Genomic DNA, 14,798 nt, shown 5'->3' on the forward strand with positions numbered 1-14,798 from the left:
CTCCACTAGTCATTTAGTGTGCAAACATTAGCTGAGTTGGACTTACTCTGTACTAGAAATTGTAGGAGAGAATAAGAGATCTAATGCCCCTCCTTCACATAACTTATAGTCAGTAGGGGAAATAAGAGAAAGAACATTTAAATACACACAATGAAATGAAGGCAATGAGTTGTTGTTGAGACACAACTGACCAATGGCTGATCCTCCAGTAGGTTTTGAAGGGCTATAAATACAATGGAGATTTTTTTTTTTCTTTCTCCCCACTGGGCCAATTGGCAGCACCATGATAGACAGTGAAGAGACTGAGATCATTAACAGCTTTAGTTTGCTTGGCTCCACAATCCCTTGGTACCAGCAGCCAGGAAATTTAAAAAAAATGAATTGCATTGGGAAAGTCTGCTCTCAGAGACCTCACCAAAGTACTGAAGAGCAACGATGTTAGTCTGGAGACTAAGGTGTGCCTGATACAGGCCATAGCTTTTGCAATTACTTGCTATGCATCAGAGAGCTGGACAATGACAAGGAATAATAGCAGGAGAATTGATGTTGAAGCCTTTGAGCTGTGGCACTGGAGAAAAGTATTGAACAGATCATGGACTGCTAAGAGAACAAACAGGTTCATCCTAGAGAGGGTGAGATCAGGCTGCTCCTTGGAGGCAAGGATTCTGAAGCATCACCTGACATACTTTGGACATGTTGCAAGGGGGGACCAGTTATTGGAGAAGGACATCATGCTTGGGAGGGTAGAAGGACAGCAAAGAAGAGAAAGACCCTCGATGAGATGGACTGGTTCAGTGACTAGGGTAATGGGGGTAGGTGTGTCTGAGAATGAGATTGGCACAGAATAGAGCAGGTTTTAGAGCTGTTGTACAGAGGGCCACTATGGGTCACACGTGACTCAATGACACATAACCACAACAACAACATCTCCCATAGAGCTGCTAGGGGATTCAAACTGCCTGCCATTTGGTTGGCAGTGCAAGTCCTTACCCTGTAGACCACCAAAGCATTTAAAATACACAAAAAGATGCATGAATCCAGGAAGAATAGTTATAATAGCTGTCAGAAAGAGAAGTAAGGAGTCCTGAGGGCACAGTGGTTAAAGTGTTCATCTGCCAGTCAAATGCTTGGTGACTTGAACTCACCAATTGTCCTGTGGATAAAAGATGTGGCATTCTGCTTCCATCAAGATTTTCAGCATCAGAAACCTATGGATCAATTCTGGTCTACTTTATGGTTGCTAAGAGCTAGACAAGTCAGTGACAATGGGTTGAGTGTCTCTGTTGTTTTTTGCTTGTTGTTTTGTTATTGTTGCTTGGGCTTTTTGTTCTTTTTTGTTGACTTTTCTTTGAAACGAATATAAAGCATCAATGTAACAGCACTATCTAAATAATGTGGTTGGTTGGCTCTAAGGAGGTGACTCTTGAGAACACACCTGAAGGTGAAGGAAGTAAAAGAGGGAATGAATGATGCAAATATCTTGTATTAATTTCCAGGCTGAGAGGTAAGTAATAGCAAAGGCAAAAAGTCAACTTTCCTTGCAACCTAAGAAATGACAAGGACAGTGTGGCTGAGGTAGACAGAGTAAAGCAGAAAAGAAAGGAGAGGTGGTCAGAGAGTCAGCCAGGGCCCATCCACATAGATTGTCGTTGCAGGGAGTCCGAAGTACCTACAAATACAAAGAGAAGCCATTAAAAGAATTTCCTTAGGAGTAAAACAATCAGACTTCCGTTTTTAAAGGATTCTCCTGGCAGCTATGGAGAAAATAGATTGTCATGGGTAAAAGTGTGTCACAGATGAGACTATATCTCCCTCAAAGTAAGTGTTGTAAATAGGAACATCTATACCTGTGTATATAGTGTCATTTGGAAATAAGATTTAATTTGTTATGCTAATACGAGTATATTCAACATAACATATGTCTTAAATCAATCATTTTTTTTCAATATAGAAGAGCAGACTGAGCACAGAAACAAACAAGCTCACATTAGGGACAAGCCAAATTAAAGGTTCCAAAGGACATTAGACAAGCTGAGACAAGATTTTCTCAAGAATGAGCAGATATAAAGAACCTTCCCTATAGCTGGTGACCTGCATTTATACTTCTGGCTTCCTAAACTGTAAGAGAATAAATGATCACTTATTAAGACCACAACTTGTTGTGTTTTGGCTATAGCAGCACTAGCTAACTAAAATGGCATAGAAATAAAGCAACTAGTTAGAAATCTATTCTAGCAGACCAAATGAGAACTGAATGGTTTGCAATATAACAGCAATGGAAAAATTAATGATAATAGATCAGACTGAGATGAATTTTAAAAGAAGGGTTCACATGATCAACTGATGATTTCAACAAACGGTATATAAAAAAGATGAACTCCAAGGATTTTAGCTAAGTGAGTAAATGGCATCTAACATTCTGAGAGGCTTTGGGAGAAGTATGGGGATTGAGAATTAAGACTTTGGACAAGCCAACGTTCAGATGTCAGTAAAACATATTGTTGGATATCAAGCAAGACAAATAAAGCTGGAATTCTGGGAAGTGCTCAGATCAAAAACTATATATTTAAGAGAATAATATACAGAAAGAGAGAGAGAGAGAGAGAGAGAGAGAGGTGTGTGTGTGTGTGTGTGTGTGTGTGTGTGTGTGTGTGTGTGTGTTCTGGTGGGTTACTGGGAAAGAAGTTGCTAATCCAAAGGCAAGGTGGTTTGAATCTACCAGGTGGCTTCAAGGGATAAAGAGGGACAATCTACTCCTGTGTAATTTACAGCTTCTAAAAATCCACTGGAAGGTCAACTATAAGTTGGTTCCAACTCAATGGCCATGAACTTTTTGGTTTTGGCTGTTTTTATGTTTGAGAGCAGTTGCTGTTGTTTTTACATACCGTCAAGTTGGGACCTACTCAAAGCTGACCCTCCAGCGAGTTTTCAGAGGCAGTTTAATCACACAGGAGGAGATTGCTCCTTCTTTTCCCATGGAGCAGCTGGTGGATTTGAACCACATGCCTTCAGGGTTGTAGCACAGTTTATTACCTTTAGGCTACCAGAGTTTTTGAGTTGGAAGTGAAGGAGATCACCAAGAAGGTGAATACAGCTGGAGAAAAAAAAAAAAGCATTTAGGTCTGAATGAAGAAGAGTCCAACACAGACCGGAATGACCACTAAGCAGAAAGACAGCAAAACTAGGAATCCAAGACCCGAACCTTAACCTCGGCTATAATATAGGCTGGTGTGAAAGACTCTGCCTTTCAGCTTCATAACTTAAAAAACGGGCAAGACTATCCCGGTCTCCTTCATGCTGTGGACTGATACGAGATACACAAAGGTTTAACTGGGACAGAAGTCACTGTGGCAATGCTGCAGCTCAAAGTCAAGGAAGCAAAATGTGTGACACAGCACGCCTACTGAGAAGAACAGAGGCCAGAAATAGGGCTAGGAGTTAAATTGTGCTATTTCCAAAATGAGTTCTAGTCTGTATTTCCAGCCATCACTCATCTTCCTGTCATTTCCCATATCCTAATGCTCTCACCTGCAAATGAATACACTCAGAAGAGCATTAAAGTGATAAATGGAAGTAGTATTAGAGAGCAGAGAAAGAAATACAGGGCGATTTGGAGAACAGAGGAAATACCATATCTTCTTAACTTCCTTTCCATTCTGATTAGGAACTGAGGAAGAAGGAAAAAAGAATATTTGACCTTACTACTTGCTTTTCTCTTGAAGAGAGGCAGCAGAAATAGCCTTCTGAGGACAGTTCAATGCTCAGGATCCTGGTCATCAGCAGGAGGTTATAAATGGAGGCCCTTGGTTATTAATTTAATTGCACTTAATTCAGAGGTGATCGGCAGACATTCATCCTCAAAATAAAGACATTTGATACATATTCTAAATTATCAATAAACAATTTATATTAAAGATAATTTCTGAAAAGATAATATTGTTGGGGAAAAAAAACAGTATTACACATAGACTTCTAGCTTCCCTTTGTTTTATTCAGGAATAAAGTAGTAAGGAGAAAGGACATGAACCACTTAAAAGATATTCCAGTATGTGCACTAAAAATCAAATCTACTGCTGTCAAATTGATTCTGACTCCTAGAGCCCGTCCATCATGTTTCTGTGGCTTTAAATCTTTATGTGAAGAGAAACTACCTCATCTTTCTCCAGAGGGTGGCTAGGGTGTTAGAACCTCTGACCTTTTGGTTAGTGGCTTAAAACACCACCAGAATTCCTTAGCAAACTAGTGGGAAAAACAGCCCATTAGTAAATTGTCTTCTCTGTCTCTTGAACTTTTCATATAAGAACAGACACAGGTTTAGGGACTAATAGAAGAATATAGGTGCCATTCAAGATATCATTTAGTAAAATGTCATGAGCATATTTATGTGATGCTTTACAGGTTTAAGAGAAGTAGCTGAAAGTACAAAACCAGCACAAATATAACAAATACACTGTATTCAACACTCAGAATCAACACTTGTCTTCATTTACTTAATAGATCTTAAAGGGGCAGAGAGGGGGGAGCATTATATGTCAATTTTAAGTTCCTTTTGTCCCCATGCTCCATTCTATTCAGTGTTATTCTCTATTTGTTTTTCATTTACATGAATGTTAACACATTGTACACAGCATTCTACAAATTTTTTTTTATCTTTTGTTTTGAGATCCACCAATGTTTATACACAGAGATCTAGTTCACACATTAAGTTCTTTCTCACTCACTAATACATTCTTATACAAGTACCATCCTCCAGCATGAGATAGAAGAGTAAAGTGGTCTTCACTTTAGAAAGAAGAAATTAAAAATTACCCAGGTGGAAGTCACAGAACCTTCTGTTTCCATGGTCAGTGCTTCTTTGCTGTAGTAACCCTTTTCAAACTCTTAAGATTAGCAGTAAAATTTATTTTGGTTTCAAGTACAGTCCTCACACAAAAGCTGAGCACAAAATGCACTCTGGAGTCAGAGGCCAAAGTTCTGAACACAGGTATTCAAGCTTCCCAGTATCCAGCAGTGGCTCTTCAGGCAGCCTCTTGAACCTCCAGGCCACTGCACATCTGGCCTGGCAGCCTGTGCACAAGAGCAGGCTGTCTTTCCGTAAGATAAGAACAAGGGTTTTAAATACAAAGACCAAGCCACACACAAGAACTGAGTCAACAGGAGAACTGAGCACAGGGAGACTGGGCACACACTGCAATGTGATTGTGCAATGTGGAGTCACAGCAAAGGAAGGTTGGCAAGGTTGGGCTGGTGTCTAGGACCACGTGTGAAAGAAGTTTCTGAAAACTAGAAGTCAGAAAAAGAAGTTTCAAGAAAATAAAGATTTCCTATGAGGATGGGCAAACAGAAACACTGAAGATGGAGGAGAGGAGCACTGAGCAAACAGCTGAGGAAACAGGTATCAGAGAAGAAAGAGCAAATCCTTCAAGGGAGGAAGCTCCATCTTAACAGATGAAGAGGCTACAGAGAAATGAAAAGGCAAAATGAAAGATCTGCCTTTTTTCACTGACTCCCCTTTTGTAAGTATGATGCAGGAACTAGCCTTTCCTGATAACATATTCATGCTGTAATTGTTGCTAGGTGCTATTGAGTCAGCTACAACTCAGATTGACCCTGTGAACTGCAAATCTAAACCCTGCTTTGTACTGTGTCTTCCTCATCACCTCCGGTATACTTGAGCCTGTTGTTACAATCCATCTCATTGAGGGTCTTCGTCTCATTCATTGACACTTCACCTTTCCAAGCACAATTTCTTTTCCCAGGTATTGGTCCCTCCTAACAACATGTCCAAAGTATGTGACATAAAGTTTTACTATTCTGGCCTCTCAGACACCCTGGTTGCTCTTTCTTCAAGACATATTTGTTCTTTTAGAAGCCCATGGACTTCTTTCTCCAATACAAGTCAAAGGCATCATTTCTTCTTCTGTCGCCTTAGTCACTGTTCAACTTTCAGATGAACAGCAAGTAATTGAAAGGACCGTGGCTTGGACCTGGTGCACTTTAGTCTTTATATTTACATCATTTCTCTTCATCATTTTGGAAAGATCCCTAATAGCAGATTTTGCAATGCAGCATATCTTTTTATTTCCTGACTGTTAGTACCAAGGATGTTGATTATGGGCCCAAGTAAGATAAAAGGATCAACAGACTACCCATAGCAAGTGAAATTAAGTTTCATCACCCTTGTTTTTAAGGAGCATTTGGCTGCACATCTAAGACTTATTTGCTCTTAAAGCAGTCCATGGTACATTCAAAATTCTTTGCCAATACTGCAAATCAAAGGCATCAATTTTTCTGTGCTCTTTCTTATTTCAGTTTGGAGGCTCATGTGTGAAGCATTTGGATTCTGGAAGGTGGGTTCTTTTGTTTTGATGAGGGTAAGGGGTGGACTGTCCGATTGGGTTTTTTTTTTCATCCACAATCACTTGTGAGCTGATTGGATGTGTTGGGTTTAGCCAACAATGAGCTGTGGGTTAGAAACCTCTAACCAGGATCTAATAAATGGGCTTTGTACTTAAAAGGTGGTTGGGCCCTAAGTCTCCAGTTTGAAGTCTGATGTGTGAGTGGTTGGATTCTGGAAAATGAGTTCTCTTGTTATAGTTGAGGGTCAGGTGTTGACTGTTTGATTGTTTATTCTTTTGTTCACAATTGTGTGTGAGCTGATTGGATTTTCTGGATTTAGCTACCAGTGAGCAGTGGTCTAGAAGCCTCTTGTATAGAGTTAACCAGGATCTACTGGGCAAACCTCGTATTTATAAGATATTTGAAAGAGCCTTGGGCCTGGTGTTAGTTGTGTTTGGGATAAACGTTCTTCTAAGTGGTACAGCACTGGTCTGTCAATTTGTTGTACTGAGGTAACTTGGGGTTGCTGTGATGCTGAATGTTGTGCCACTGGTGTGTCAAATGCCATAAAGGTTACACAACCTGGACAGTGTTTGGTGAAGCTCCCAGAGTGAGACAGGTTTGGAAAGCAGGAGTAGCCTCCACTACAACATGCCTCTGGAAACTTTGTGAATGTAGAGAAATGATGATAGTTACAGGATTCATGTCTTCTCTTCAGAAGGTCACTATGAGTCCACTTCACAACACTTAACAACAACACAAAAGCAACTTCCTTATTTGCCATCTAACTTTCAAATATATATGAGATAACTGAAAATATCACCACCTGTGTCAGGCACACCTTAGTCCTGTTATAGTCACATCCTTGTATTTAGCACTTTAAAGAGAGTTTAGCAGAATATTTGTCTGATGCAATAAGCTCTTTGATTTGTTGACTACTACTTCCATGGACTATGATTGTGAATAGAAGTATGATAAAATCCTTGGCAAAATCAACCTTTCTGTTAATGGTTGTTTTTTATTGGTCCAACTGTGAGGGGTTTTTTTCCTTTATAGTGAAGTGTAATCTATGAAGGGAATTTAAGCTTCATCAATAAGTCTGTCAAGCCTCAAGAAGGAAATCTGTTTGCTTACATATTTGTTCCTTAGTTTTTAAGTAGAATGAAAAGAGTCTGCAAAGAAAAAGGAAAGGCACAAAACTGAATAAATTTTCAAAAGTTGAGGATCACAGTGTACTGGGAGGGCATACTAAGTGAACTAATTTTGTCTCACAAGGTCAAATGCTGTATAAGACCATTATTATAGAGCAAGTATGAGGATCCAAGGGGGGCTGCTAAATCATGGGGTCACACAACTAAACGGGTAGAGGGAGGGACGGTTAAAAAAAGGGGGGGAGTCTGATGTGAAAAATGATGTATATGAATTTTATAAACTTTGTATGTAAATCAGTACAAAATTAAAAAACATATACATATCACATAAAGTTCAAAAAGCCTATAAAGTATTGTCATTGTCATTGTGATGTGCTGTCAAGTCATGCATGACACATAGCAACCCTATGTACAATAGCTCTGAACTCTGCTCTACTTTGAGTTAACCTTACTGTCTCTGACACACCAACCCCCATTACCACCATCACTGAGTCAATTTATCTCATCGAGGATCTTCCTTTCTAAACATGATGTCCCTCTCCATGGACTAGTCCCTCTTTACAACATGCTCAAAGTATGTCAGACAAAGCTTCAAAATTCTTAACTCCAAGGAGCAACCTGGTTTCACCCTCTCAAGGAAGAACCCATTTGTTCTCCTGGCAGTCCATTATATATTCAACACTCTTCTCCAGCACCACAACTCAAAGGCATCAATTCTTCTTCCATCATCCTTAGTCATTGCCCAGCTCTCTGATGCATAGCAAGTAATTATGAAGACTGTGGCCTGGATCAGGCACACCTTAGTCTCTAGACTGACATGATTGCTCTTTTTTACTCTGGAGATGTCCCTGATTTTTCCATTGCAATTTGTCTTTTGATTTCCTGGCTGCTGGTACCAAGAGTGTTTATTCTACTATGCTTGAAATGAAAAGGAGAGAAGCAAAGTATAGTATTCTGAATAAAATAAATAAGAGTATAGATCAGCAGAGATTGTCATCCAGTTGACCGAGTAACACTGGCCATGGAGTTTCTGAGACTATAAAGCTTTATGGAAATGAAATGCTTTCTTTTTTTCTGCAGAGCATCTGGTAGCCTCAAACTTCCATCCAAAAGAACCCTTAGCCACAGTTTCATGAAAGCTCCTTTTGCATGCAAGTAAATACATCATAAATAGTTCAGACAATAAAGATGGTGATGGTATCTAGAATAGTAATTACATAACAGAAATTAATCTCATATTAAATATCAAACTATAGATCAAATACACTCTGCATATGTCATAGCTGGGATGCCCAACAGGAAAAAATAACAGTTAGATTCACTCAGCCATGTTCTCCTGCTTTTCCTGTTAGAAGTTATTAAACCAAGATACTTCTAGAGAAAAGCATTTATTAAGGAGAACTGTGCATTACTTAGGAAGGGAATTATATACAGTATATTGTCATAAAGCTTCATTCTATTCAACAGCACATATAAATAAAATATAAGTGCAAATGTTATTGTTATGCACTATTAAATCAACTATGACTCATGGCAACCTTATGAACAATGGTTCAGAACCTTGCCCTATCCTGAGCCAATCTTGCCATCTCTGACACATCTGACGCCATTGCAACAGCACTGTGTAAATCCATTTCATCCAAGGTCTTCCTCTCCTGCGCTAACCCTCCCTCCACTATCCCAAGCATGTTGTCCTTCTGCAAGGAAGGGTTCTTCCAGGCAACATGCCCAAAGTACGTGAAGCAGAGCTTCACTATCCTTGTCTCCAAGAAGCAACCTGGTTTCACCATCTCCAAGACAGATCTGTTTGTTCTCTTGCCAGTCCATAGAATGTCCAAAATTCTTCCCCAGCACCACACCTCAAAGGCATTGATTCTTCTTCTGTCATTCTTAGTCATCATCCAACTCTCAGATGTGTAGTAAGCAATTGAGAAGACCATAGCCTGAATCAGATGCACCTTAGTCTCTAGACTGACTTATAAGTGCAAATACTGATGAAAAAAAGTATTAGTAAGAAGATATTTGTCAGGACAATTGCTGATAGCTGTGAAGGTGTGACTTCAGTCTTGTTTCTTCCTGTTCACAGTATGCCTGCTTAATTGTAGATACCAACACTGACATGCTAAAAGGAGCTCCATAATTGTTCAGTGTTACAGCTTCAGCTCCAAAGTTTAGCCTTATCTACAAAAGTTTATCAATTATTCCTTCTGCTTTTTTTCACTTTTATCTCCACTTTACAGTATGAAAGTTGATAGTTGTGAAGTGCAGAAGGCACATCAATTTCAAATTTCCTTTGATAAATTTTTTATACCAGACTGTTACAGGAAAGCTGTCAATTTTCAGACTAATGAAGAGAAAAATTAATGTTTAAGACTAACTAAATATATTTCCTCTATACATATGTCTGATTTCTTGCTGTAAATGTCATGATTATAGAGGATTTTGTTACCCCAGATATGAACTTAGCCTAGCAAACTACATTAAAATTCCAAGCAATTGTTTCATGACCATTTTATTTATGCTGTACCAATAGTGTTCAGCTGCTATACAAAGAGGTCTAAAGGGTACATTATTGCAAAAGTGGTTGTTCAATCCTGCATCTTAGTCTGTCTTAAGCCTGGAAGTTCCAGTGAGACATGTCCACCATGAGTGATCCTAGTGATATCTGACTCACCAGCAGCATACCTTTCAGTATTACAACGGTGAGCAAACCATCACAGTATGACAAACAACAGAGGGATGAGTGCAATGGTCAAGAAATTAAAAGATGTATTGCATTCAGAAAATCTGCTGTCAAGAGGAGCTCTGGTGGCCTAGTGGCAAGGACCTGCAACTACAATCCCAGAGGCACATGGTTCGAATCCACCAGATGCTCTGCAGGGAAGGAGGGACAATTTCCTCCTGTACCAGTCAGATTTGATTTGACGGTACACTCACACAAAAATAATAAAAATTAAAAATAAAAAAAAGAAAATCTGCTGTCAAAAATCACTTTAAAGTGACAATGAGAAGGGAGCTCTCGTGGCCTAGAGGCAAGAAGCTGCACTGCAATCCCAGAGGTATGCAGTTAAAATCCACCAGATGCTCTGCTGGAGAAGAAGGGGTAATATCGCCTCCTGTACCTGTCAGATCCGATTTGATGGTACACACACAAAAATAATAAAATTTAAAAAATAAGTAAAGTGACAATGAGCAAAGACGCCACCTTAAAAATTAAGGCACACCTGCCTTGAGCTATGATATTTTCAGTTGATTCCTATGCATGTGAAAGTTCGACAATCAATATGGAAGATAGGAGGAGAACTGATATCTTTTAATTGTGTTGCTGGTGAAGTGTACTGTATATTCCACGGATTTCCAAAAGAACATACAAATCTGTTTTGAACCAAAGGCAATCAGAGTGCTCCTTAGAAGTTAGGACAGTGAGACTTTGTCTTATATACTTTGGACATGTTATTAGGAAACACCAGTCCTTGGAAAGGACATTATGCTTGGAAAAGTCAGCAAAGGAGACTGTGAACCTCAACAAGGCAGGATGGCAGAGTGAGTTCAACAAATGGCTTAATCAGCATAGCAGAAATTGTCTGGAAGACACAGCATTGAGCAGAGCTTTGTTTGATTGCACATGATGTCATTGTGAGTCAGGGCTAAATTAACAGCACCCAACAACAACAGTCTTAAAAAATAACTCTACAAAGAAAAAATATCTTTAAATTACCTCAAAAATTTGGGAAAAATATAGATAAGATGGCATAAGTTGGTAAATAATACTAGTCATAACGGATAAAATTCATGTGTGAGAAAATTTGAGCTTGTCAAATAGGAAATCAAAATTAGTACACCTGCTATTTATTCAACAGTAATAGCTAAAACGCATTTTCAAAAAGATAAGGTTCATAAATAAAGAAGTGAAGGAAAAAATCCAAACAATGATTAGGAAAATACCCAGAAATAAGGTTTACTTTCAATATATTATTGGTGTGGTTGTGTACATCAAGTCAGAATCAACTCCTAACTGATGCTCCGGGAAGTTTTCAGAGGCTTTAATTTGCATGGGAGGAGACTGCCCATCGTTCTCAAGTAAAGCAGCTAGTTGGCTGTACAAACTCTTACTACTAAGTTAGCACAGAGTCGTAATATGCTAAACTATGTTATAAAGAAATGGCACTTCGGGAAAATGGATGGGAAACTTGTACCAAAACATGCATTCCTATCTAAGACCTATTTTTTTAAAAAAAATCAAATGGAGGAAGTGTAAGGTAAAAGAAAGGAGAAAGATCTGCTGTAAAAAAACAATGTACATGAAATTTGTAAGGAAACCAGCAAAAAATAAAAAAACACCCCAAATGGGTAGTTTAGTATAAATAAATAAGACAAGTATAAATAGAAAAGAGAAGAAATGGGAAAATAGGCTTCTGCTGCTGTTGCTGTTGTTATGTGCCTTCAAATCGCTTGCGACTCATAGCAAACCTATGTACAACAGCCCTAAACTCTGCTCTGTCCTGTTCCAATCGCACTGTCTCTGACACTCCCATCCGATTAACCCAGTCACTGAATCAATCCACCTCATAGAAGGCCTTCACCTCCTCCACTGTCCCTCCACCCTACCAAGCATGATGTCCCTCTCCAAGGACTTGTCCCTCCTTGCAACATGTCCAAAGTGTGTTAGATGGAGCCTCAGAAAGCTTGCCTTCAAGGAGCCACCCAGTTTAACCCTTTCCATGATAAATCTGTTTGTTTTCCTAGCAGTTCATGGTACCCTCAATACTATTCTCCAGAACCATAGTTCAAAGGCATCAATTCTCCTTCTATCCTCCTTAGTAATTGTCCAACTCTTAGATGCATAACAAGTGATAGCAAAGACCATGGCCTGTATCAGATGCACCTTAGTCTCCAGAGAGACACCATAGCTCTTCAGTACTTTGGAGAGGTCCCTAACAGCAGACTTTCCCATCACAATACATCTTTTAATTTCCTGGCTACTGGTGCCAAGAGTGTTGACTGTGGAGCCAAGCAAATTAAAGCTGTGAACAATCTCAATCTCTTCATCTATCCTGATGCTGCCAATTGGTCCAGTGGTGAGAATCTTTGTCTTCTTAACATTGAGCCTCAATCCTTATTAGAAGCTGCAGTCCTTGACCCTCTGCAGCAAGCATTTCAGGTCCTCCTCCGTTTCAGCAAGCAGGGTTGTGTCATCTACACAATGCAGATTGTTGATAAATCGTCCACCAATCTTGACCCCACATTTCTCCTCATAAAGCCCAGCCTCCCAGATAATCTGTCCAGCATACAGTTTTAAAAGGTATGGAGACAGGACACATCCCTGGCATACGCCATTCCCGATTTTGAACCATGCAGTGTTTCCTTGCTCTGTTCTGATGATTGTCTCTTGGTCCAAGTATAGGTTTCTCATCAGCATGATCAAGTGTTCTGAGATTCCCATTCTTCTCAGAGTCAGCCACAGTTTGTTATGATCCACACAGTCAACACCTTTGCATAGTCAATGAAACACAGATAGACATTACTCTGGTATTCTCTGCTTTCAACTAAGATCCATCTGACATCAGCTACAATATCCCTAGTACCATGACCCCTTCTAAACCCAGCCTGGACTTCTGGCAGTTCTTTGCTGATGTACTGTTCCAGTCGTTTTTGGAATCTTGCTTGCCTGTGAAATCAATGATATTGTTCTATAGTTTCCACACTTTCTTGGGTCACCCTTCTTTGGGATGGGAACAAATAAAAATAAAAATCAAGTCTCCATTACATCTATTCAACAGCATGTTGTTGTTGTTATTCTTCTGTACAGTCAGTCGAGTTGGAACTGACCCATAGCTGACCCTCCAGCAGGTTTTCAGAGGCAGTTTAATCACATAGGAGGAGATTGTTCATCCTTCTCCCATGGAGCAGCTGGTGGCCTCTAACTGTGTGCCTTCAGGATTGCAGTGCCACTTCTTGTCACTAGGCCACCAGAGCTCTCCTCACCAGTATAGTTAGAAGAAGAAAAAAAAAGTTAAGATTTTATTTTTTAAACGTGAGTTAAATTGGTTGACCATTCACTTCTGAAAGAACCAGCTTTTGAAAACTCGATGAAAAACAGAGAAACACTGTTAGATAATACTAAGGGTATAACCCTTAATGTGTAAGATAGTAAAAAATATTTGAAATATACCAAGTATGAATATAGGAAAATTGGAAGTTATCATAAACTAAATGGAACATATGAAGATCAACATTCTAGACATTAGAGAGCTGAGATAGACTGGTGTTGGCCACTTTGAGTTAGACAATCATAGGATTTACTACATTCTACTTCAATCTTAATGCGACATTCTTCTTCATGGTGTCTAGTTTCTGTATAATTGGTTCAGCATACAGATTGAATAGGTATGGAGTAAGAATGCAACTCTGACATGCACTTGTCTTAATGTTAAACCATGTGCTGGGAATCAAAAAGAGAGGAAAAATGGTATCGGTCTCATAGTAAAAAAGACCATTTAAAGATTTATCCATAAGTACAACCTTGTGAGTGACAGGATACTATCTCTATGAATACAAGAAAGACTGTTATTACAACTATTATTCAAATACATGTGGCAACAACAAAATCAAAGATGAAAGAACTGAGGGATTCTACCAACTTCTACAGTATTGACAGACATTGATAGAACATCCAGACAATTTTTATTAATATTAATTGGTGGCTGGAGTGCAAAAGTGAAAAACAAAGAAGGACTGGTGGTTAGAAATTATGGGCTTGGTGATAGAAATGAGGCTGAATATAGAATGATTGAAATTTGTACATTCAATGATTTATTCATTACCTTTTTTTAAAAAGAAATCACAAACAATGATTATAACCTCATCTGATGGAAAGTACAGGAATTAGAATTACTACATCTTTGCAAAAAATCACTGGAGAAGTTTAGTATCAGTTATCACAGCCAGGCCAGATTCTGATTATGGAATAGATCATCAAATGTTCATGTGCAAATTCAAACTGAAGATTAAGAAAATTAAAACATATCTTCATTAACTTGATTCCATCCTAACTGAATTTAAAAACTATTTCAAGAATAGTTTTGGGGAGGTATTAAACACCAATGATCAAAGACTAGATGAGTTGTAGATTGGCATAGAGGGTATTATCCACAAAAAAAGCAAGAGGTCTCACAAAGACAGGGACAAAGAAAAGATCAAAGTGGATGTCACAAGAGACTCTGAGAATTGCACTGGAAAGTTGAGAGGCCAAAGCTAAGGGAAAGACTGTCAAACTGAGGGAGATGATAAGAAAGTTTCAATGGATAG

Source organism: Elephantulus edwardii, unplaced genomic scaffold (assembly GCF_000299155.1).
Source record: "Elephantulus edwardii isolate Elephantulus edwardi_28Jun2011 unplaced genomic scaffold, EleEdw1.0 scaffold00017, whole genome shotgun sequence".
Taxonomy (NCBI): domain Eukaryota; kingdom Metazoa; phylum Chordata; class Mammalia; order Macroscelidea; family Macroscelididae; genus Elephantulus; species Elephantulus edwardii.